Here is a 26,448-nt window from a genome sequence, read left to right on the forward strand (position 1 = left end):
CTTTGTCATCTATGGTTGTCATTTGAAATTTGCTATTCAGATCCTTGACTTCATCCTTCCATTTGTATTAGCTACTCTACATTTGAGAGCAAATTTTAGAGTCTCTTCTGACATCCACTTTGATCTTGTCTTTCTTTCTTGCCTTTTGAATGACCTTTTGCTTTCTTCATGAGTTATGTTCTTAATATCTTTCTATAGTTTATCAGGTCTTCTGTCATTATTTTTTTAATCATTATATGGGGGCTCATACAACTCTTAACACAATCCATCCATCCATTCTTCCATTGTGTCAAGCACATTATTCAATGCGCCAAACTGGTCCTTGAGAGGTTCTTAAAATTCAGGTGGCATAGACTCAAGGCCATATTTTGGCACTGGTGAATTTTTTATTTCCTTCAGCTTTATCCTGAACTTGAATATGATTAATTGATGGTCTGTTCATGAGTCAACCCCTGGCCTTGAGCTAGCTAATGATATTGAGTTTCTCTGTCATCTCTTCCCACAGATGGAGCAAATTTGATTTTTGTGCATTCCATCTGGGTAAATCCATGTGTATAGTCAACTTTTGTAATGCTGAAAAAAGATATTTACTATGAATAAGTCATTGGTTTTTCAAAATTCTATTATGTGATCTTCAGCTTCATTTCTATCAACAAGTCCACATTTTCCAAATTCTATTCCTCCCTTTCTAATTTTTGCATTCCAACTGCCATAGATATCAATGCATCTTGATTGTACATTTGCTCAATTTCTGACTGAAGCCATTGGAACAATTCTTCCATTTCTTGATCACTAGCTTTTGAAGTTGGTGCATTAATGTGAATAATAACTATTGATTTGAATTTACTTAAAGGCAACCAGATATAATCTATCACAGACTATTCTTCATGAGTTATTTCCCAGTATACTTTTTGACAGTGAGTGTAATATAATTCCTCCGGATTGTGTTATTCATGGCAAGTAAATGCTGTGATTTTTCTGGTTCAAAATTTTCAGTACCTGTTCATTCATCTCACTAATGCCTAGTATATCAATACACATGCATTCCATTTCATTTTTTACCAGTTCTACTTTCCTAGATTCATTCACACATTCCAAGTGCTGATCATTAGCAGATTTTCCAGCTATTCCTCCAAATCTTGAGTCATGTCACAACAGTAAATGAAGAGCCAGAATTATCTGCTCCCACAGACTTTACCAGACTCCTGTCACCATGGTCAAGTTCACTCTGATAAATCAGCCCCTCCTCAGTCACATTTCCAGTGCCCCAGACTGTAGGGGCCCATCCTTTGGCTCGATGTCAAGCAATATCCTGCTTCTATTCTTTAGATCTTCAGTATAGGACAGTATTTCAAGACTATGCATAGGGTGCCCGTGGCTCCTTTTTCCGAAGTGGGGAGTTGAATCTTACTGTCTGTTCTTAAACATATATAGATATAGATATAGATATAGATATAGATATAGATATAGGTATAGGTATAGGTATAGGTATAGGTATAGGTATAGGTATAGGTATAGGTATAGGTATAGGTATAGGTATAGATATAGATATAGATATAGATATAGATATAGATATAGATATAGATATAGATATAGATATAGATATAGATATAGATATAGATATAGATATAGATATAGATATAGATATAGATATAGATATAGATATAGATATAGATATAGATATAGATATAGATATAGATAGATAGATATATAAAGTTTTCTAGGGTAATTTATTAAACAATATCTTTGGAGATTTTTTATTTTTCAAAAAGTAAAAGAGAAAAAAAATGCTGCTTGAGCTAACTCACAAAGCTGTCCAAAGTTTGGGAAGATATACAGAAAAGAAGCGAACATTAGTTATACCTGAGAAGAGTTGCCTTGAGTTGTGATAAATTGTTTCTCATTTTAGGGTCTTCAGACTTGTTGGTATCAGCCTTGTCCCATTTATAATATAGACATTACAGCAAATTGCCCAGTTTGAAATCTAATAGATGCCGCCAAAGCACTTTAGGTAGACTGCATATCTGTAATCTAGTTGCCTCTCAAGGGTTAGTGCTGAAATCTGAATTGTAATGACTAGCCACTGGCATGTCTGAACTGGTGGCAGGGAAACAGAATCAAATACAAGAATGCATGTTTATATAAATAAACATCACAGTAAATGTAAATCTGGGCTAAGATATTGGGAAATGAAATGTAGCACAGGCTGCATTTCAATTTAATTGAGCTGTCACATTGGGGATTGAGTCTGCACAGTACTGAGAATTACATTCAAGAAAATGTTCCCTGCTATAAACTAATCAAGAACGAGGAGAATCTTTATCCTATAGATGCCTGCAAGCATCAAAGGTCAAAGAGGAGCTGATGGTTTTGAAAAATGCAGGTGACCATTCAAGCAGATTCTGTATGACAATATGGGCATTACAGAGTCTTTTATCTGACACTTTGTGCAATCTCCTAGCTGTAGTAACACAATAGACTATATGAACAAAAGTTCTATTGTATTCTTGCTAAATATCCATTTCTAATTTAACTAGTATAGGTTTCTTCCCCTTCTTATCTACATGTGTTATTAGCCATTTAAAGAGTGTTGTGACCATTACTGGAGATATGGGCCTTTGTGGATAAGAGCAGTAATGCTGCCTGCTTGCCAAGAAATAAAAATGACTAGATTTTATTCCCATTGCAGTAGCAGTGACACGTAAGTTTGTATCTATAAATTCTGTATGTAATATATTTAAATACTTTCCCTAAATATTCCAAAATCAACTCCAAAAAATGTTAGCCCAATAAATTCCATTAGATTCATTGACATGATATTACACTTTTTTTAATTTGGGAGATCATAATCATATGTCCTTAATTCTCCTGTACTTTTGCAAACAAACCTGTTGCTTTTGTTGTTTAAATTTCACTCTTTAATAAAAGTTCCATACTCAGTTTGGGCAGAGAATTTGGATATTACCAGCTCCCTTTAAATGAGATTGTACTAAGCAGCACACAATTAACATTATAAACCAGATAACCATATGTTGGGGCTGCATTATTGGAAGTTTAGCACCATCATGGCCCTCTACCCACTTGACTCCAGTAATGTGGCAGAGGTGTCACCCCAGCTATTGCCGTATGTCTTCTGGAAACAATCATCCTGGGTTGAGAACTATTATTCAAAAATCTTCATCAAGTATTTTTTATCCATAATCTGCTAAACACCTTGAGTAATGAAAACACTGCCATAAAATGAGGTTTCCAATTAAGCGTTCATCACCTTGAGCTGCATTCAAATGTAGATCACTTCGCATCCTCTAATTATATCTAAAAATCAGGCCAGGCATCTTTCAAGAGTCAGATTAACATACAGTGATCAAGACACTGTTTCTGCCCTTTGTTCAAACCCAGTAGTTGCATTCACTCCCAGTGTTTTCACTCGATCTACTTCTCCTTTCCTTCATCTCTTCCTTTCATTCCTGACTCCTTCCCTTTCTCCCCGTCCCCTCCCCCTTCTCTTCTGTCCCTAACTTCCTCCCTTCTCCTCCCTCCTTTTCTTCTTCTCTCCTTCCTATCCCCTTCTCTCCCTCCCTCTCTTTCTATTCTACTTTGCCCCTTGATTCCTTATTTCCTGTTTCTGCACTTTTGTTTTCTTAAGATCATTTTATCATTTTATTGGGGATCTGACAGCGCTTATAGCAATCCATGCATCAATGGTATCAAGCATATTCATACATATGTTACCATCATGATATTCTAAACATTTGCTTTCTATTTGAACCCTTAGTATCAGGTCATCGTTTTACCCTCCCACCACACCTCCCATCCTCGTGAACCCTTGATACACTATAAATTATTGTTGTCATATCTTACACCGCCCCCTGTCTCTCTTCACCCAAGTTTGTGTTGTTTGTCCCCCTTGGGGTGGGGGCTTATACATTGGTCATTACTATCGGTTCCCCCTTTCTCCCTCTTCAACCCCCATCTTCCCACTACTCTAATAGTAGTGCTACTCCCATTACTGTTCCTGAGGAATTAATCTGTTCTGGATTGTATGTGTCAAGAGTTATTTTCTGTACCAGTGTACATACTCCAGTGTAGCCAGAACTTATAGGCAGGACTGGGTCATGATAGTGGAGTGGGTGAGGAAGCCTCAAAGAACTGCTAGAATATTGTATGTTTCATTGGTGATATAATGTGACCTGATTGACTCATCCTTTCCTTGTGACCCTTTCATGAGGGGATGTCCTATTGCCTATGGGTGGGCTTGGGGTCTCTGCTTCGACAACCCCCATTCTCAATAATTTGTGGGATTTTTTGTTGTTGTTCAGGGTCTTCTGATTCCTGTTATCCGATCCCATCGAAATCTCATGATCTCATAGGCTGTTGTGCTTCTTCCATACGGCTTGCTGCATCTCTGCTAGATGGCCACTTGTTTATCTTCAAGTTTTTAAGACCCCAGACACTATATCTTTTGATTGCTGAGAACCATCAACTTTCTTCACCACATTTGCTTATGCACCCATTTTGTCTTCAGCGATTGTGTCAGGAGGGTGAGCATCGTAGAATGCCAGTTTGTTAGAACAAAGTGTTCATGTGTTGAGGGAGAGCTTGAGCAGAGGCCCAAAGTTCATAAACTTCCTCAATGTGTTCCATAAAAATATATGTACCTACACCAATACCTCTATGTTTATGAATTAGTATATTTCCACACCTAGTATATATGCACACCTATGTTTATACTTCTATCCATAGCTCTGCTTCCTAGATCATTCCTCTGTTTCCTTTTATGTTCCTCTTTCTCCACCATAACACTCCCCTTTTCTGCCTCTTAGTAATTCCTCTCAGTTAGATTGCTGTTGCTCCAACACCTGTAGGATCTCTACATCCGCCTCATAGTTGATTTTAATTCCTTAGTTGTTCCCCTATCTATAGCATTGTTTGCTCACTGCTCCCTTCCCCTGCCTCCTCCTCCCTACAAGTCCCTCCAGAACCATTGGTCCCATTGCTTTCTCCTCGGACTTGCTTCCCATGCCTAACTTTTATAAGTAGGCAAAACAACAACAGACACAAAACACAAGTTGAATAAAAAGAGGGGGAAAAAGAAAACTAACGAAAAAACAGAATTATAGGTCTGTCTGCTAACCTTTACGACAATCTTCCCACCAGTCCTGGAGGGTCCAAGAACTGCCCCTCTTTGGCTGAAGTCTAATTTGGGGGCTCCTAAGGGGGGTTGTGGCTTGGTTTTGCTCCTGTTGCTGATCTGTTAGGTTCCCTGCTTGGTTCATCCTACTGTGGGGACGGTCAGACTGGTCATCCCTACCATGTGTCCCCAGTATTGTCTTCTGTCACAGTATGCTCCAGTGAGGGGACATGATGTCTCAAGTTGCTGTCAGCCCTACAGTCCTCTCTGCCTTAGTAGCTTTCTTCAAGGACTGGCTTTGTGTGCCAGTATGGGGTCTGGTCCCTCACTCTCTCTTTTTCCTTCTTGGTTTGCTTCTATGTGGAAGTGGCAGGCCAGTCCCTGTCCCCAACCTGAAAGTTCAGTGTTGTCCTCTGTGGAGCATACTGCTAGGAGGGAGTCAGTTTGGTTTTGATTGGGGCCGGCCCTGTTGACCTCTCTGTTAATGAGCCACTCCATGTGGCTAAGTTGCCTTCAAGGTTTGGCATGCTGTGGGAGGGTCTGCACTCACACTCCCATTTCTGTGGAGACGTAAACAATACCCTTCCCCTAGACGGATGAGTTCCCTGCTCCCCAGTATCATTTTCTCACTCTTTTTTTCCCTTGCTTCCCTACCCCTTCCCTCTTCTTTGTATTGGAATCACATGTACATCCTTGGGTTTGGCCTGTCTCCCTACCGGATTACCTGTACCTCAACCCCTATACTGTGAGATAAGTGGCTTTTCTTCTATACCTACTGTGTTGATTACACTTACCTCAGTGGACCCATGTTGTACTTGTCCTTTTGCGACTGACAAATTTCACTTAGCATAATTCCCTCCAACTCTTCGCATGAGACGAAGTGCTTCATGTGATCATAAGTGTTTTTTAGTGATGCGTTGTGTTGCATTGTTTGGATGTGCCAGTCTTCTAACCTGCTTGTCTATCCTTGGAGATTTCGGTTTGTTTCCAATTCTTTGCGACTGTGAATTGATCATGATGAATGATATTTTATATACTTTTGTATGCTATTGGCCAATATTTTATGAATGGTTTTTACACGTGTTCATTGGAGATTTCAGGCATAATCCTCTATTCCTGTGGGATCCTTACTCTGTTTGGGTACCAACGGTATATTGGCAAGGTTTTAAGTTTGGGAGTTTGTCATCTTTTTCTATGCTCTTGAATAATTTGCGGAAGATCAGTGTCAGCTCTTCCCTGAATGCTTGGTAGAATTCTCCTGTGAAACTGTCTGATCCAGGAGCTTTCTTCATAGGTAGTTTCTTAATTATATTTATTTCTTCTTTTGCTATGGGTCTGTTGAGATTCTTGACCTCTATCTGGAATAATCCAGGGAGAGATTGTTTTTCCAAATAATTTTCCATGTCTTCCACATTGTTGAATTCATCAGAATCCAGACTTGCATAGTGCTTTGTGATTCTTTTTTAAAATCTCATTGGGGTCCATTGTGATTTCCTCGATTTCATGGCTCATCCTGGCTACTGGTGTTTGCTGTTTCCCTTTCCTGGGTTAGGTTTGCCAGCAGTCTGGAGATTGTGTTGCTCTTTGCAAATAACCAGCTTTTAACTGCATTGATTTTTTTCTGTATTGTTCTTTTGTCTTCCCACTTATTTAACTCTGCCCTGATTTTTATTATTTCTTTTCTCTGACATTCAAGGGTGTGTTCTGTTGACTCTGTTCTATTTCTGGAGATTTTGTGATAGCTTATCAGTCCTAACTCTCTATTCTTTTTTTCATGTATACATTAATCGCTATCAAACTTGCTCTGATAACTGCTTTTGCTGTATCGCACAGGTTTATAAACTTCCTAATTTCCTCTCTAATCTTGCCAGTACCTAATTATCGATTTCCCCTTGTTTTCTGTCGTACTTCTGTCGATATTCAGCTTTACGCGGTGGTGGTCCGAGAGGGACATCTGAGTGATCTCTATGAGTTGGAATTTACTCAGGCTCGGTTTTTCTCCCAGAATGTGGTCTAACTTCAAAAATGATCCCTGTGTACTTGGAAAGAATGTCAATTGTTTTGTATTTGCATGGAGAGCTCTCTAAATATCTATCAGATCCAGTCACCTCATTGTAGTGTTTAGATCTGTAGCCTCTTTGCTGAGCTTCTTTCTTAGTTACCTCTCCCTGATAGGGGTACCTATTAAAGCTACCTATTATGATTGTTGAGTCTATGAGTTCTTTTTTTTTTTAATTTTAATAAATTATTTTATTGGGGGCGCTTACAGCTCTTATAACAATCCATACATCCATTGTATCAAGCACATTTGTACATTTGCTGCCATCATCATTTCCAAAACATTTTCTTTCTACTTGAGCCCTTGGTATCAGCTCCTCCTTTCTCCCTCCCTCCCCCACGCTTCCATCCTCGTGAACCCTTGATAATTTAGAAAGTATTTTTATTTTCATATTTTACACTGTCCGCTGTCTTCCTTCCCCTCTTTGGGGTCTTTTTTTTTTTAATTTTAACAATTTATTGGGGCTCATACAATTCTTTTCACAGTTCATAAATATACATACATCAATTGTATAAAGCACATCTGTACAGTCTTTGCCCTAATCATTTTTTTCTCTTTTCTTCTTTTACATTTTATTAGGGACTCATACAACTCTTACCACAATCCATACATATACATACATCAATTGTATAAAGCACATCCATACATTCCCTGCCCCAATCATTCTCAGGGCATTTGCTCTCCACTTAAGCCCCTTGCATCAGGTCCTCTTTTTTTTCCCCTCCTCCCTCCCCATTCCCCCCTCCCTCATATGCCCTTGGTAATTTATACATCGTTGTTTTGTCATATCTTGCCCTATCCGGAGTCTCCCTTCCCCCCTTCTCTGCTGTCCCTCTCCCAGGGAAGAGGTCACATGTGGATCCTTGTAATCAGTTCCCCCTTTCCAACCCACTCACCCTCCACTCTCCCAGCATCGTCCCTCACACCCTTGGTCCTGAAGGTATCATCCACCCTGGATTCCCTGTACCTCCAACCCTCATATGCACCAGTGTACAGCCTCTGTCCTATCCAGCCCTGCAAGGTAGAATTCGGATCATGGTAGTTGGGGGGAGGAAGCATCCAGGATCCGGGGGAAAGCTGTGTTCTTCATCGAGTTCTTTTTGCATCTTTTGAATAGCTCGACAAATTTCATGGTTCTCTTTTTAGGTGCTGACTGGTCCCTGGTCTACTGATTCTTTGAGCATTATATAAGGTTGATCCTCGTCTCTTGTAATGGTTTGCACCTTGATGTCAATTGTGTCGGTGATTGGCATCACAACCCCTGCTTCTTTTCAGGTGCTGTTTGCCTGGTATATTTTCCATCAGCCTTTTCTTCTTAGTCCATTTTTGTGTGGACCTTAAAAATGTGTAGGCAATAGATTCCTGGTGATGTTTTCTGAGCTAACTTTGTCTTTTAATGGGGGAAATCAGCTCGTTAACATTCAGAGTTATTACCACCATCTGTGGATTCATTGCTGGCATCTTGTACCTTTTGTGTTGTGTGTTTTCCTTTATCTCTTCATATGAGTGTGCTGTGTTCATGTGGGGGATTCATTCTTGCCTTATTTTCCCTCTGAGGCAATGTTATCTTGGTTTCTGAACGTTGATTTCTGCATGAAGTTGCCGATAGGGTGGTCTCCTGTTTGTGCGTGGTGGCTGGTCTTCCAACCACAGTGAGTCAGCAAGGATTATATTCAGGGTTAGGAGTCATGTGATGTATTCTTTGAGATTTTCCCTCTCTGGGAAGACTCTTACCTGGCCGTCTATCTTAATAGGTAGTTTGACAAAATAGATTATCCTCAGGGTTTCTTTTTTTCCAACTTTTTGAAGATGTTCCTCTGCTCTCTCCTCCTCTTCATGATATCTGCTGACAGGTCTGAGCATATCCTTACCTGAGCATCATTGTCTGTGAGCTTCTTTTCTTTCTCGTGCTGCTCTAGAATTGTTCTCTTTTTCCTCAAATTTGCATAATTTAAATATTATGTGACTTGGTGAATTCTTCCTGGAGTTTAATCTAATTGGTGTCCACTTTAATCTTGCATGAATTTATGAGTTTCATTAATTAAGGTGGGGAATTGCTTCCAGGAATTCCCCCACTAATGTAGCTATTGGTTTCTTCATTGTTTCTTCTTCTGGTAGACCAATTATTTGAATATTGTTCCTCTTCTTAGCATCTTTCATTGTTCTTAGGGTTTCTTCCTCTTCTTTGATTATCTCAATTGACTGTCTTTCCCATTTGTTGAAATCTGCCTGATTGTCCTCGAAATTGCTGGTATGATACTTTGCCTCTTCTAGTCTGTGGTTAGGGCTGTTGTCTTGTCTTTTGCTTATGTTACCTTATCGATTCGTTCTTGTATTTCCCTTTGGTACGTGGACTTCATCCCTTCTATCATGGTCTTCATCTTTTCTATCGTGGACTTCATCTCTTCCATTATTGTGTCCTTATTCTGTGTTGCTTCCCTCACATCCTGAATTACTCCAAGCAGCATTCTGAAGTATTTTTTAGTGAAATATCAACATCTTTTTCTTCTAGGAGCATTGTTAGGTATAGGACTCCCTCTGCTGTTGCATTTTTTTCCTTGTTTTATTTTTGAGGGTGTTGAAAGTTTGTTGCCATCTGCATGTCATTTTGGAAGAACTCAGCCCTCAGGAGACTGAGATCTTCCTCTGTGTGACTGGTAAGAGTGGTTTCTGGAGACCTGTGGCAAACTATGGTGGTGGGTCAGACTGCTGTGTAGATGAGGTGCCATGGTGACTCAAAGGCCATTGCCAATGTGGGCCTCAAAGGGTGGGCTTAGACCAGTGACTGTAGATATGTCACTGGGCTGGTTTGAAGTGGGCCTGCAGCATGGGAATGATTTTGATCTGGACTATCTGGCCACAAACTTCAGTCTTTAAAAGATTCTCTGTTGAGCTCAAAACTGGTAAAACCAGTGTGGGTCTTCAGCTATGGCTTTCAGCACCTGATGGCTTTTTCTGTTGTGATATGTTAAAAATTCTAGGCTTTTCTCTGGGGATTAGAAATCTACCTGTCTTTTTATATTAATGCTATGCTAATGTACCAGGTTTCTGACAGCTTCCATTCAAAGTTACACAAAGAGATACTGCCTGGAATTGAAAGCATTCAAATTTTGGGTTTTTTTTTTCTATAATGGATTTGTGGCATTCCCTGGGAAGGGGGACCTGATTAGCAGAGTGGGTTTTGGGCTGACAGGATCTAAATTCTCTCCAGGCAGCATTCCTGTGTCACTCCCTACTTTTTCTTGCGCAATTCTGCAGGCTGTGCTCTGGAAATCTGTGTTCTGTCACCGGTTAATATTCCAGGGGCTCTTAAATTGCTACAAATTAGTGTCAAATTATCTCTTGTTACCCTCTTTGTCAGGCATGGAGCTGGGATGAGAGTGATATGGGATGGTCAATGTAGTCACTCTGCTCCTGGCTAAGGAAGGGAGATGCAAAGTCCAAAAATGCAGGAGTGGAAAGGATAGCAGAGAAGAGAATGCCAGTGTGAGGGCTAGTGGCTATTTTTTATCACTGTCTATGAACCTAGGATTATTACCACCTTTAGACAACAGTCTAGGGAAATTACTGCATACTTCGTGTTTAGGATGTAGAGCACAGGAAGGGGTGGCAGATGTCATTCTGCTGGACCTGTGTAGAAATTAGCAGAGCCCATGGGTGGACACAGTGAACTTAGAGCATTTCAGTGAATTCTTGAATCACTCTGTGGGCAAAAATTGCAGGGGAAGTTTTGAAACTCATATACTGAATCTGTTATTAGCACCAGCCTTCATAAACTTCATACACTGAATCTATTATTAGCACCCGCCTCTCAATATTGGCCTCCTAACTGATTCATTTTCTGATCTAGCAACAGGATCACCTGGTGGGTGATTCTACCTGAATAGCATCTTGACTCATCCTCTGTATTTTCTTTTTACTTAACAAAACAATAAGATATGTTCACTAAGTTTCAAGAAGCCTCTGAAATTCTAGAGTTGAAAAACAGCCCCCCCAAATAATCCATTCACTTCTAGAATTTATGAACTATCATGAAGATGAACACTTAAAATATCTTTAAATGGGGATTAATTCTAATAATACAAAAAGAAAATGGGTGAAATGAATTTTATTGAAAATTTTCAAGGCCTTACCAACGAAGGGCAGTGTGTGTAAAGATAATAAAGAGGTGATGATTTGAGTCACACAGCTATCTGAGATAAAAGCATGCCAGCATGAAGGAAAATCAAATACATGTGATAAGATGTCACCATGATTCTTTCTTTGACATTTTTTGTTCCTTTATTAATACCGCGGTTGTTAGCTACTATTGAAATTCGCTCCCACACATAATGACCCCTCTGTACAACAAAAGAAAATGCTGCCCAAACTTTCACTATCCTCACAGCTATTATGTGTGAGCTCATTGTTGCAGCCACCGCATCAATCCATCACAATAAAGGTACTCCACTCTATTATTGTCCTTCTACTTTACCATGCATGGTGTCCTTTCCAGGGACTGGTCCCTCCTGCTAACATGTCCAAAATGCCTGAGATGCAGTCTCACCCTTCTCAACTCTAAAGAGCATTCCAGCTGTACTTGCTCTTCCAGCAGTCAACAAAAGTGTCAATGTTATTAGCCAAAACCATAATTGAAATGTAAAAATTCTTCTTTGGTCGTCCGTAGTCATTGTCCATGCATATGAAATAATTGAAACTATCATAGTTCTTCATACAGTCACTGTACATCAGAATCTACTCAATGGCACAGCAAAGAACAATAACAAGGCAATTTACCTGTTGATTTCTTGGCAGGTCAAAAAGAGATAACATCTGATTATTAAAGAAGTGTTGTGAGAAAATTAGCCAACTTTTAGCAGCAAACACCCAGGAAAGCTCCACCAGGCAGTTCTTTTTCACAATGACAATAACCCTGCTAATTACTCTCTTCAATGAAAGGCATTTTTTGTGTGACGTTCTATAGGAAATCACTGAATATCAACCTTACAATCCAGATTTGCTCTTGCTTTCTTCTTTTTCTTTCTTAATCATAAAAATATCTTTAAGTGGCACCAATTTCTTTCAGATAATAATATAAAAAACACCACACTGAAATGAATAACTTCCCAGGACTCTCAATGCCTTAGGGGTGGACTAGTCGGCTGGTAACAGTTTCTTCAACCCAATGGACTTTACATTGAAAAATAAAGTTTATATATTTCAAAATATTTTATCTCATCTTTTCCCTGTAGGTTTTGAAGCTTCCTTGAATTATCTCATTGTCGTTTTGATCTCTCTGATGGCTAATCATGCTGAACATTTTTTTTATGTGTTGGTTGTCCATTTGGTGAATTTTTAATCAAGTCCTTTGCCAATTTATTTTTTGGAATGTTTCTATTTTTGTTGTCAACTTGTCCAAGTTTTATACATTATTGCTTATGGGAATCTTATCAAATATGAAGTTTCTAAAGATTTTCTCCCAGCAGCATTGTGCTAAAAGTTGTTTCAGCATGGCAAATTATATTCCCTTTATGCTAACTGGTTTAGTTAAGCTATCCAGCACATTTTATAATGGTGTCCTCTTTCCTGTCTCTGATGAAGATTTATCACAAGGAGCCTGGTGATATCATCTCTGGAATAGTCATAGTCACTATGAAGCGACCTTAATGCGATGCACTATGGAATGGTGGCCACTCATTTCTCTTTCTTGCCCACATACATATGAGTCTTTAATTGACTGAAGGACAGTAGTGTCATTCTCTTTTCGCCCCTTAGCACAGCTAGTCCTAAAAATGTTCAATGATATCATGCCTTGCTGAAAAATTTTGCTAGAAACCTTTGGATGCAGGACTCCTCTCCATTGCAGGAGTAAAACCTTTTCATCTTTTTGCTGTTTATTTAATCACTGAACTAGTTATCAATGATATTCTTGGGATCATGGTGACTTCTCTCTACAACCTCCAGTCCATGTAACCAGAATGTGCAAAGATTAAAAAAAAACATCATCCAGGAATATAAATTATTTTTATATGAAACAACTGAGTGCTAACTACCACTGCAATTTTGAACTTGATTCTGTAGCTTCTGAAAGAAATGCCCAAATAACCTACTGAAGTTAGCAGCACTACTTTAAATGAGATTTGCTTCTAATTGCATTGGTCATTTATGACTTCTCTTTCAAACTGCCCGGGGCCTGGGGCCTGAAGTGTTCTGCGTTTATGCATACCTGTTTGCTTATCTCTCTGTTTCATTCAGCTCTTCAGACATCAGCTCAGAGTTATCTGTGAGTATTTTAGGGTTAAAATTGATTTAGTTGTTTGTTTTGTTTTTATCAGTTCCAAGCATGTTTCCCTAAAACACAAGGTTGGTACCCCTTCTTGGAGTACTTTAGTATGTTCTCTCCAAGGTCAAGTGAAAATAGGAGAGTGACTAATGTCAGTCCACTGATTCATCTTAATGTTCCTCTTTCTTTTACTTTCATAAACATGCCTCAAAAAACTTCTCCCAAATACCAATTCCTATAATGGGGTATGCAGATCCCAAAGAGAATATTTGATAAATATGCACTTGACTTCTGCTCTTATGTGAGGCATTCAATAGATGTTACGAAGCATACTTAAGCAAATTATAATGCCTCTTTCCTCAGATAGCTTCAATTTGCTGTGTTGCCTGAGAAAAATAAGTCACAAATCTCATCACAAAGGTCGAGTTGAATTCGGTCTCATGGTGACCCTATAGCACAGAGTCAAATGGCCTCATGGGGTTTGCAAGGCTCTAAATCTTTATATAGAAAGATAATCTCTAAATCTTTATAGAAACAGACTGCTGCGTCTTTCTCCTACAGAAGAGCTGCTCATCAGTTCAAGCTTCTGACCTTCGGGCTGGCAGCAGAATGCCACTGTGTCTCCAGAGGCAGTCTAGGTGCAGACAAAAGTGAGACTATATCCAAAAGAGAATGCTGCTGTGCCATTGCCCTGATAAATTTATGTATTCATGAAGATGTGGTAACGAATGGTCAAGTATCATTAGTCTTACCTAGCTAAATCATGGCTTGTTTAAAATGTATTATAAAGTATAATACACTTTCACATTTGATCCACATAATAACGCTTAGCTCTTATTCGAGTCTATGTTCTCATCCCTATCTGAGTGTTACAGAAAACTGAATCATATCTTTTTTTATATAATGATTATTCAGAGAAAGAATCCTAATCTCTATTATTTTTATGGTAAATGGATCAAGCCTTCTTGAGACCCAAATGCTCCCCTTTTTGTCTTCCCTCTGTAAATTCCTAACTGCTGTTGAAATGAGAAGTAACTGCATTAATTTCTTTGTTCTGCTTCCCTGGGAAGTAGACTCTGAGTCAGCTATACACATGCAAAAGGTACCATAGAGAGAGTCCTTGGGAGCAACATCTGAAGGGGGTCTCAGAGAAGCAGGATCATGCAGAGAGAGTTGAATTTAAATGCACTTGCTGCAGAGAGATTGGAGGCTCTTTCTTCAGAGCCATTCTGTGTCAAAGCAAGAGGGCTGGGCCTTCTTCTGCAGCTCCTGAATGCAGGCTGCCCTGTGGCTACATTGTGACTGGGGCCTTCCTCCAGTCACTGGCCCACACCCCAGGGTTCCTTTCCTTCAGTGGCAACAATCAGCCCCCATAATTGAAAGCGTGAGTCCTACTTCAAGAAGGGAGTTCTAGGTGGCACATGACATATTTTGTAATAAACTCCCAAGAGGATTCCATAGAGAGTAGGATTCAGGAGATCTGAATTCTAGATCCTAGTTCAAAAATAAATAAATAAAATTGTCCAAAAGAATAAAATAAAATTGTGCAGTGACTCCGTTTATGTGTTGAGTAGCAGACCTGGTGGTGTAATGGTTACACGTACCGGTGCCATCCACATGACTGGCAGTTGGAAACCACCAGCCTCTCCCCAGGAGAAAGGGCTTTCCACTTCTCTAAAAGGTTACAGTATTAGAAACTCTAAAGGCGCGGGGGTGGGGGTGGTCGCTTTACGGCGGCATTGGCGATGGCATCGAGTTGAAAAGGAGCAGAGAGCTATTCAAAACTCCAAACTTACTGCCACAGAGTCCATGGGGACGCACAGCCACCCTACAAAACGGTATAGATCAAAAGATGCTACACCGATTTAAATTCAAAATGCCAATGTCTTAGCATGATGCAGTTGTACATCTTGGTCACAGGATATACCCAGTGAACATCACATGACTATCCTGTGCCACTGTCCTCCAGGCAAGAATCTAGAGATCCATGCTGTTTCTATCTATATTTTTGCCATTTCAGTACATGGTCACTGCCTCAATCCTAAAGTCATTTCTACTCAGGGATTGTTTACCAGCGTTAGCCGCATGGCTCTTGAACTTGAAGAGAGCTGGCATGCCTGTGTTTCTATGAGCCTCTATGGCAGCAGAGAACCAGTCACGGTTGTGCTAAGTATCTCCACATACACTTCTGGGATATAGAGTAGATTACAGGAAAATACCAATCAATGAATTACTTGTCGGTCACATGTTAAGCGAAAGCATGGTGGATCAATAACAAGAAGCAGCAGTCTGAAAATAAAATGGCATTGGACACATCTGCTGCAAATGAGCTATTGAAAGTTCGACAAAGCAGAGATGTCACGTTGAGGACTAAGAAGTGCCTGATCCAAGCGAGGTTATTTTTAATTGCCTCATTTGCTGTGAAATGAGGCAATGAACAAAGAATACCAATGATGAAGATATGCATTTGAATTGGCAACGCATATTGAAATGGATTGTGGATCTTGCCATGAGAACAAATACCTTAGCACAGCAGAATGCATCTTAGAGGTGAGGATTGCAAGACGTTATTTCATACACTTTAGGCATGTTTTCAGGAGAGACTAGTTCCTGGGAAAGGCCATCATGCGTGGCACAGGACAGCATCATGAAAACAGGAAGGCTCTTAGATTGTTTGACGCGGGCTGCTCAATGGCTCGAACTTAGCAAGAAGTGTGAGGATGGCAGAGAATGAGACTATGTTGCAATCGATTATGCATAGTCACTGTGAATGGGGACTGGCTTGATAGCACCCAACAGTAGCATCAATACCCTTCATCTAATAGGGCTACATAAGGGGCTTTGATAATTATAACAGCAAAGAATAAAAAAGCCTAAGTGGGGGGGGGGGGAAGATGAGCACATCTGCAAGGTAAAAACAAATGGTTGAAAGCAGGATATAATTGAGAGTGAAACCAAGGGTCCAGAGGATGACTGCTGGAAGGATGCTTCGGAGAGACGTCAGACAGGGGAGGAGCGAAGAAAGCATCAGAGACAATGGCAACAATCGAGTTCAGCTCTAAAAATAGAGGAACAAGAGTAAAGGCGTGGTGATCCAAAAAAATGATCCACTGAGAACCATATGGATGAAAAGAGATCGTTCTGCAACTGACTGCTCATGGCACAGGAGGAGGCAAGAGTTCTGACCTGGCTGGCACACATGGCGCTTCATTGAGTCTGAGGCGCCTAGCAACAACAGGAGCAATGACAACAAGAACAATTCGCCTCCCCAAGTAAAATAGCAATTATCTCATGAAAATCATTTAAACAAATTTTAAGATGGTCCTTCCTTTCAAAGTCTCATAGTCTCGAGTATATGTTATCAAAACTCCTGCAAAAGGACTTCCTAATGGGAAGGAGGACGTATGTTGGATGAGCTAAACTTTCATAGCCGAAACCCATCTGTTGAATAGCTAACATCAGTGGGGTGAAAATGTGCTCATAGCAAAAATTACCATGCTAAAAATTGCCCGCTGAACCACATTCCTTCTGTTTCAATATCTACACAAAACTGCTTCGCTCCATTGCTACCTGCAGCACACCTCCTGGACACCATGCCATTTCACGGCTTTAGAGAAGGAGAGATCCTGACATAACTCCAATTCCCCCTTTCCGTCCCCAAAGGAACTCCCACAGAATAAAACAATCTCAATCATCGCATTTAAAGAGAAATGACTCTGAGTACATAGGAAGATGCCAAACACCAATTTTTGGTTGAGGAAAAGAGAACTGAAATGCAATATACTTAGTACCTGCCTCGTGGCAGGTAGTTACTTGCTCTCCATTAAGCCTCACAATCTTTGAAGGTAGATAGTTGGATCTTTCTTTTCTATATGATGGTGTTTAGACTTACTGAGGTTAAGTTGCCTTTTCCAAGGTTAGAGTTCATTAAATTTCAGACTCAAAAAGAAATGCAAACCTGTATTTTTGTCATTTTTAAATCTTCTCAAACATACTGATGACAGGGAGTGAATAATTGGGTCAAAATTAGTCAATATAATACTCCGGCTTTATTCCAGGAATTTTATATGGGAACACTGTTTTGGAATTTAAATCAACTTAATTGTTAAAATCTCTAATGAGATATTTTTCTTATGTATTTACACTTTATGGTGGTCACAGGCCACAGAAACTCAGAAATCATACTAGGGAAACTTAAATATAATTCAGTCTGGGCGTTGTCAAAATTTACTCTATGTAATTGGAAATCCAGAAGAAATTAAATCAAGACCACCCAATTTGTTGGACTAATCTTCAGCTGTTTCTGACTTGGGTCATATCTGTACCAGTGACCATATGGTAACACATGTGCTCCGTTCTCACTGATGGACAACACTGTTCTTTCTGAACACTGAAGAGCATGTGTTCTAACAGCATCTGCTCACATTGTTATGCAGCAGCAGTTTTCAATGGACCATACTCGAGTTGAATGGAAATTCAGGATGTGTCTATCACATATAGCAAGGCACTAGAGATGAATGAGACCAGATGTTCCTGGGAGTCGGAGCAAAGGAACAATGGAATGCTTCTCTGCTCTTACTGCTGTTCTTGTTTCCCTCTTGCGTTTTCTGCAGCAAAATATATAGTGTAACCTGGCAAAGAAATATCACTACTCTCTGTAATTCAGAATGGGTTATCATCATATGTTTGCATTCTGAATCAGGTGTCAATGAAACTATATCTGAGTTGCTAAGTGATCATGTAAGCAGTCTGCAGCCCCAGGGACTTGTTGTATCAATTCACTAAATAGATGAAAAATTACATAAATACAAAATGATGCACAATCAACACATGAAGAGTTCAAAGGAGAAATAGCCCATGTGACACACAGCAAAATCATATGCATTTTAGAATCTTCATACTGAGAAGAAGGGCATTAAAAACAAAACTAAAGAGTTTGGGACGTTGATAAAAATGGAAACATGATCACCCCAAGTTTGGAGCATAGTTTTTGCTTTATAGAGAGCTGCTTTGATAAATCCCCCGTTCACGTGGCTTGCTCTGGAGAAGGCTGTCTATTCCAAAATTCTCAGCGAGAGGCATCCTACTCCAAAATGCCAGTTCCATCCAACACAAAGCCATACCAAAAAAAGGGTTGAGTCATGGAACTAAAAAAAATCCTGCCTTTCCGTACTCTGCATATCTCAAAAAGACAAAGAGAAGAGCGACTAGAGGAGAGGGGATGCAATCACACTTCTCACAGCGCCGAGCCGAATCCTCTCTGTGGTAATCATCAGGCAGCTGCTGGGAAAAAGAGCGTTTAATCTAAATGTAAAACAGAATGTACTGCTGAAGGCCTGGGCTTCAGTCCACTGATGGGAAACATGTCATCTTCTCGACCTTTTTCTTCCCTGGAAATGAATCGATGTTCAGCTTTGAAACCCTTCAGCACACTCCTGCAGTCACTTTTCCCTCAAATAGATCAAAAGTCTGTAATTCTGACTGGGAATGACACCCTGCAGACATGATGATTTGTGACAGATAATGCAATTGGTTCCAACAGTGTGATATGAGATCACAAGCAACGAAAGCAATCTACCTGCAAAATAAAATGTCTTCCAGTGGGACACTGTTCTGCTGCATCCATAAAACAGAGTTTGCACAAGGCAGTTCGCCCCATGAGGAATCAGCTCAAACGATACTGTTCATTTATTCATAGGATCACTGTGATGTTGTTATGGAGGTTGCTAGGTGCTGTAAAGTCTGTTCTGACTCATAGCAACTCTAAGTACACTGGAAGGAAAAAACAAACAAAGCTGGGTCTATATCGTCTATTGTTGCCGCTGCCGTGCCAACCCATCTCCTTTATGGACTTCCTCTTTTTCACTGACTCTTCACTTTACCAGTCGTCAGACTAGTTCCTCTTGATGTGCTGTCCAAATTGCAATAGACAATATCGCACCATCCTCACTTCCAAGGAACATTCCCGTTGGAATTCTTCCCAAACATGCGTTCATTCTTCTAACGGTACATGGTTACTCAATATCCTTCCCAACATTGTAATTGAAATGCACGAATTCTTCTTGGTTCATTTTTATTCATGTTCAGCTTTTGTATCATGTGAAGTGATTTTAAATACCATAGCGTGGGTCAGGCACACTTTTGCCTTAAAAGTGACATCTTTTCACTATAACATTTTAAGGAGGTATTAAGCAACAGATTTTTCCCAATGTAACACATTATTTATTTATTTCCTATTGTTTCTATGAGCACTAAGTGGGAATCCAAGTAAAAGGGAATCCTTGATAACTTCAGTCTTTTCTTTGCTTATCTATTGGCCCACTTGTGAGGGTTAGGGTTTTTTGTTTTTTTTTTACATTTAATCGTTATTTATATTGAAGGGTGTAGTCTTTGACCTCCATCAGTCAGTGTTTGTAGTCGTGCTGGTCTTCAGCAAGCAAGGCTGTGTCAACTACATATTCCAAGTGGTTAATGAGCCTTAGTCTAATCAGTCTTGTGCCACGTTCTTCTTCGTGTGCTCCAACGTCTCAGGTATTTGTTCAGCATACAGATTGAATTATTTGATGAAAGGATACAACCCTAACACATACCTTTTCTGATGTTAAACCACCTAGTATCCCTTGTTCTGTTCCAAAGATGGTCTTCATGAGGACAATAAAGAGTTTCGGCATTCCTATCCTTTGAAAAGTTATCCATAGTTTATTATGATCCACATAGTTAAATACCTTTAAGCAGTAAAAGAAGTACAAGTAAACATCTTTCTGGTATTCTTTGCCTTCCAACAAGATCCATCTGACGTCAGCAATGATATTGCTTGTTCAATGTCTTCTCCTAAATCCAGTTAGAATGTCTGGCAGTTGTCAGTCTAAATATTGCTTCATCTAGTTTTGTTTTACCCATGGAAAAAAATTACTTGTGTGTGATATTAATTATATTATTTGATCATTTCTGCATTCCATTGGGTCACCTTTCCTGGGAATGAACATAAATGTGGGCATCTCCCACTCATCCAGAAGCTGTCTTGCAAATTTCTTGACATAGACAATTGAGTACCTTCAGAACTACATCAGTTTTCTGAAGCATTTTAATTGGTATCTCAATTCCTGAACCCTTATTTGTTTGTTTGCTATTTTCTTTTTGCCAATTTCTTTAGTGCTTCTTGAACTTCTTTCTGGAACACCATGCGTTGTTAGTTATATCCTACTTTTTGAAGTAATTGAACATCATTTAATAATTGAACATGTATTTGGTATATTGACTCTGTTTTCCTTCCATCTTCCTATAATGCATCCTGCATCATTAATTGCATTGCTCATAAATCCCTCAGTATTGAATTTGAGGCTTGATGTCTAAGAAGAGCTGAGTATGTTCATCCAGTTTGGTTTTCTAAGTCCATGTCTTTGAACATTTCACCTTTATTCATTTTTATTGAGCTGCTTTGAAATTTTCTGTTCAGCTCTTTTACTTGATCATTTTTAAAATTTACTTTAGTTGTTCTACGTTCAAGAGCGACGTTCAGATTCTCTTCTGACATACCATTTTCTCTTTTCCCAAACTTTCTAATAACTATTGTTTTCTTTTATGAGGTTCTTGATGTCATCCGCAATTTTTCTGATCTTTATTCATTAGTGTTCAAAGTGGCCAGTGTGGGGTGGAATCCAGACCAGCATACAGACAAGCTCCTGCTGCTATCCGAAAGACTGTTTATGACTGCTTGTTGCCGAAGGGGCTGTGTCTTCTTTTCTCTTCGTCTTTGTTACTCTGGAAGGTCATTGGCGCCCATCTGTCCATCATGGGTGCCCCTGCTACTATCAGAAATCCTGCTGGCAACGTTTCCATCAGCACAACAATGCACAAGCCACCACAGTACGACAAACCGACTGAGGAGGGTCCTTGTGATAATTTCATCAAAATCAGCAGTGGACTCAGGTAAAGTCTAAATTTTAGTATGAAGATGCTATGGGAGATTATGCAAGGTATTAGCAAGGGAAGGCAAGTCTGTAGAGGTCAACTGTTTAACATTATCTCAGCAACAATGTTATGAGCACAACCTACTTTTTCTGCACCTGGGTGATTTTTCTAAAATATTGTTTTACTGTGACATTATACTTAAATTACAAACTTTTTCTACCCTATATATTTATTTATTTATTTTTAAGCATTTTATTAGGGGCTCATACAACTCTTATCACAATCCACACATATACACACATCAATTGTATAAAGCACATCTGTACATTCTTTGCCCTAATCATTCTCAAAGCATTTGCTCTCCACTTAAGCTCTCTGCATTAGATCCTCTTTTTTTCCCCTCCCTCCCCGCTCCCCCCTCCCTCATGAGCCCTTGATCATCCACAGATTGTTATTTTGTCATATCTTGCCCTATCTGGAGCCTCCCTTTCCCCCCTTCTCTGCCGTCCATCTCCCAGGGAGGAGGTCACATGTGGATCCTTGTAATCAGTTCCCCCTTTCCAACCCACTCACCCTCGACTCTCCCAGCATTGCCCCTCACACCCCTGGTCCTGAAGGTATCATCCACCCTGGATTCCCTGTGCCTCCAGCTCCTCTGCACCAGTGTACAACCTCTGCCCTATCCAGTCCTGCAAGGTAGAATTCAGATCATGGTAGTTGGGGGGAGGAAGCATCCAGGATCTGGGGGAAAGCTGTGTTCTTCATCGGTACTACATCGCACCCTGACTGACCCATCTCCTCTTCTAAACCCCTCTATGAGGGGATCTCCAGTGGTCAACATTTTTGTATTACTTTTTGTATTACTTTTCTTCTCCTTTGTAAATGAAAAGGTCATTGGAGAAAATCTTCTCCCCAGTCCTGAAGGTTCCTTTTCTAGAACTCCAACGATTTGACAAGCCAGACTCCTCACCCTCTGTTTGAGATAGATTGACGGGCAAAATTGAAAAATAGGAACGTAAACATTCCTCTTATTAGGGCTGAGTAACCCACAGAGGGCAGTTATCTCCTTCTGATCCTCATTGTGCTGCACGTATCTAAGCCAGTCCCTCTAAGTACAGAGGTATGTAACCTGAGTAAATTCCCACGGCTGTAAAAATAGCTCCTCTCTGTTTCCTCTCTTTCCATCTCTAACTTTCCATCCCTCTCCACCTCTCCATCTGTGTTCCTGTCGGACTTAACCAAGACCTTTCTTTCCATCCCACCTCACCAGTTTTCCACATGCAGTAGAGGTCTCCTATACTACTTCCAGGGACAGGCCTATCAAAGGCACATCCAGGACTTACTTCCCTAGCTGCTTAAAATTAGCTATTTATAGAACAGAGTATTAGGAAACCCATTTCTTTTCACCATAATCTACATCTTTTTCAGTAACATAGATGATATTTGAATCTGCCATTTTTCTTACTTTTCAATTTATGAGACTCCTTCAGGGAAGATTGATTTTATGTATTGTGATCCAAATATGTCTGAGTGTTACAGCTCTCGGAATGAGAGGAGCTACAATGAAAACCACATGAAAACTCTGGATAAGGAAGGAGTGCTTAGAAAATAATTTGTTTTGTTTTATTTATTATTGTTGTTGTTGAGACTAAATGCAGTAGAATATTCACTAATGCAACAATTTCTACCTATACAATTAAATATCACTGATTACTTTCTGTCCCAACCTCCATTTCTGTGTTCTTCCTGACTCACAAAAACTCATTGATCCCTAAGTACATTTATGAAATTGAATTGCGATTGTCAATATTTCTCATATAGTTAAAATTTTAAAAAATCATAATTCTCAAAGCAGATGTTTTCTATTAGTCAAGATAAACTATTGTTTGGCTTTAAGAAGACTGTAAGGGCTATATTTGGTTTACGGTTTACAGATTATCTCTGGAAAATAATTTAGGAGACTCATTCAGCATTCATTTAAAACCCAAACAAGTTCACTGCCATCAAGTTAATTCCGACACATCGCAACCCTATAGGACAGAGCAGAACTGGCCCTGTGAGTCTCCAAGCTTCTAACTCTTTTTGGGAGCAGAAAGCTTATTGTTCCCTCGCAAAGTGACTGGAGGTTATAAACTGCTAACCCACTCTGTCCAAGACACCTGGATTCCATGAGAATTTGAAATTCTGCTCTGCATTTCCCTTCATTCAGTCAAAAGTATTTATTTAACTTTTGATTTAAGTGTTCAGTAATGGTAGCTGGGCATCATCCAGTTGCGATCTCATGTCCAAAGTTGTTCATAGAGGCAATCGGTCATACATTCCAGTTCCTCCTCCTAGTTCTGCCTCTTCTTCCTCGAATTCTTCTGATTAATAAGCATTAATAGCTGTGAGAAAGTAAGACATTTGATTAATAATATCTTATTATATGAGGTCACACCTCGGTTCTCTAGATTTGCTTTGATTTGGGGTACCTCAGATCATTGCCATATTGAGAACAATGGGAATTGTGCTGAACACAATTATATATTTAGAATGGACATTTAATTCAAAGTAGAGATTTGAAAATCAGAAGGTATACACCAGGGATATCCCAGGAAATGAGTCCTAATGTGCATTGGTTATAAAGGCCTTCCCAACACTAAAACTGTATGAATCTCCACTATTTCCTGCTTTCCTATAAGTTTCTCTCTTCTCCTAATGACATTCAAATGCAGCTGCCTACCTTAAATAAGAACAATTTTAATTAACTTTTAAATGTGTTGCAAGTAGATTGAAAGATCTGAACCATGTCTGTGCCCAAGCATTTGATGATGTCCCTCACGTATCCCTATATAAAATCTCTAGAAATGAGCATTTTGCTTGCCAAGAGGAGCATTTTAAAGGTTGGAGGTCCCAGGTGATCAAAATAATTGGGGCCAAAATTAATCAGCATTATCTGGAAAGCTGCCTCAGTTCTCCACTTTATTTTAAAATTGACATAATCATCGTGTATGGCATTGAGAACATCTGTTCCCATGATTCCCAAGGAGAGAATGGAATAAATCACTGTTCCCCAAAAGATTTGCATTTTACTGAACGTTAACTTCAATTTTATTTGAGGTTTTTAAAAAGTCCCAAAAGATATACTAAACATTCACTTTTAGAATATTTGCAGCATACAATGTTTGGTGGCACAGAGATTGACAAGAGTTTCCTTTTGACTTCAAGAGAGAAGAGCAACCGGAATTTTCCAAGACAGCAGCATATTATTCTCTTCTCCCCTCATGCTCACAGTACTCAAAATGACTTAGAAACTCCCAGAATGCAAAACTCATAAAAGTTAGTTTCTACCATCAATGTAGTTCCAATTGTTTCCTTTAAGCCAAACTAGATATCTTTAAAAGAAGGAATAGCCCCTTAATATTGTCATGTGCCTGAAAAAAATTATAATAAAAATAAGATTTGTACCTCTATTAAAAGATTGGAAATCAAATTATTTACTCCATCTTTTTGGTAATTAAGGGAAACTCAAATTAAAATTCAGCAATAAAGCTACTCATACAATGCAGGTTTGTTTTGTTGTTTTTTTGTCAAAGTTAAACCATTTTCATTTTGGAAAATCTTTTTCAAGTTTCAAAGTGAAAAAAAGTAGAAACAAATATCAGCCAAAAGAAACACTGAGGATGTAATATCACAGTGCCAGTGCTCCCTTCCAAATCTAGAAACCCAGGGAAGAAACAAGCAATTTTGGTCTGAGAATTCAGCTCGAAGGAACAAATCATCTTTTGGTGGTGGCGTGGGGATAGGACAGCATGGAGTGTGACAAGTTGATCAATAAGTTAGTCATTAAAATAGACTCTCTTAGTTGAGTATAAGATCAAAGACAGAAATTTGACTTGAACAGTTAAAACTTTGTCTGCAGGTCCCCCTATGATGCATGTTGGCCTTCATCTGGTTTCCAAAATATTCTGTATTTTTGCTTTGTATTGCTTGACTTTTTGTGTGTGCGTGCACATATTAGGGAGTGTCTAGGTCATTGTGGTCACCATCTTGAAATGATTTTATATATTTTTTCATTTATCAACATGTGATTGTGATGCAAGCAAGATGAAATCTACATCTTGAATCTTTTTTCTGCTTATCATGATGTCACGCTGGTGTAATCTTGAGGATTTTGATCTTCTTTACATTGAATTGCAATCCATAATTAAGTTTGTAATCTTGACCTTCATTAGCAAGGGCTTCAAGTCGACCTCATTTCCAGCAAGCAGGCTGTTCAAAAGCCATCCTTCAATCTGATACCTCATTCTTCTTCATATAATACTATTTCTGTGATTGTGTTCCTCGCATACACATTGAACAAGTATGGTGATGGGATTCACCCCTGATACACACCCTTCTTGATTTTATAACTCACAATCTCCCCTTATTCTTTTGGAACAATTGCATCTTGATCCATATACAGGTTCTGCAACAGCACAATAAAGTGTTCTGGAATTCTGATTCTCCTCAAAAATAGATGTAGTTTGCTATGGTCCATAAAGTCAAATGCCTTTGTTTCCTTTAAGCAAAACTAGACATTTTTTTTTAAAAGGCATAGCCCCTTAATATCTTCATGTCCCAGAACACAAGTTACCCTATTTCTGATATTCTCTGCTTTTAGCGAGATCCCTCTGGCATCAGCAACAGTACCCCTTATTCCAGGTGCTCGTCTGAATGTGGCTTAACTTTCTGGCAGCTCCCTATCACCGTACTTGTTGGATGTGATACTTGTTGCATCCTATGAATCTGTGGTTGGATGATCTTCAGCAAAATTTTACTTTCACTTGATATTGTTCCAAAATGTGAGCATTCTGTTGGGTCACCTGTCTTTAGAATAGGTATAGATACTCTTCCATTTTGTTGGTCAGCTAGCTGTCTTCCAAAGTTCTTGGGGAAGATCAGTGAATGTTTTCGGTGCTTCTTTAGTTTCTTGAAACATTTAAATTGGCATTCCATGAATTTCTAGAACCTTGTTTTTTTGGCTAACACTTTCAGTGCTGCTTGAACTTCTTCCTTCAGTGCCATTGGGTCTTGCTCATATGCCACCTCCTGAAAGGGTGGCAA

This window comes from Tenrec ecaudatus, chromosome 2 (genome assembly GCF_050624435.1).
Source record: "Tenrec ecaudatus isolate mTenEca1 chromosome 2, mTenEca1.hap1, whole genome shotgun sequence".
Classification (NCBI taxonomy): Eukaryota; Metazoa; Chordata; class Mammalia; order Afrosoricida; family Tenrecidae; genus Tenrec; species Tenrec ecaudatus.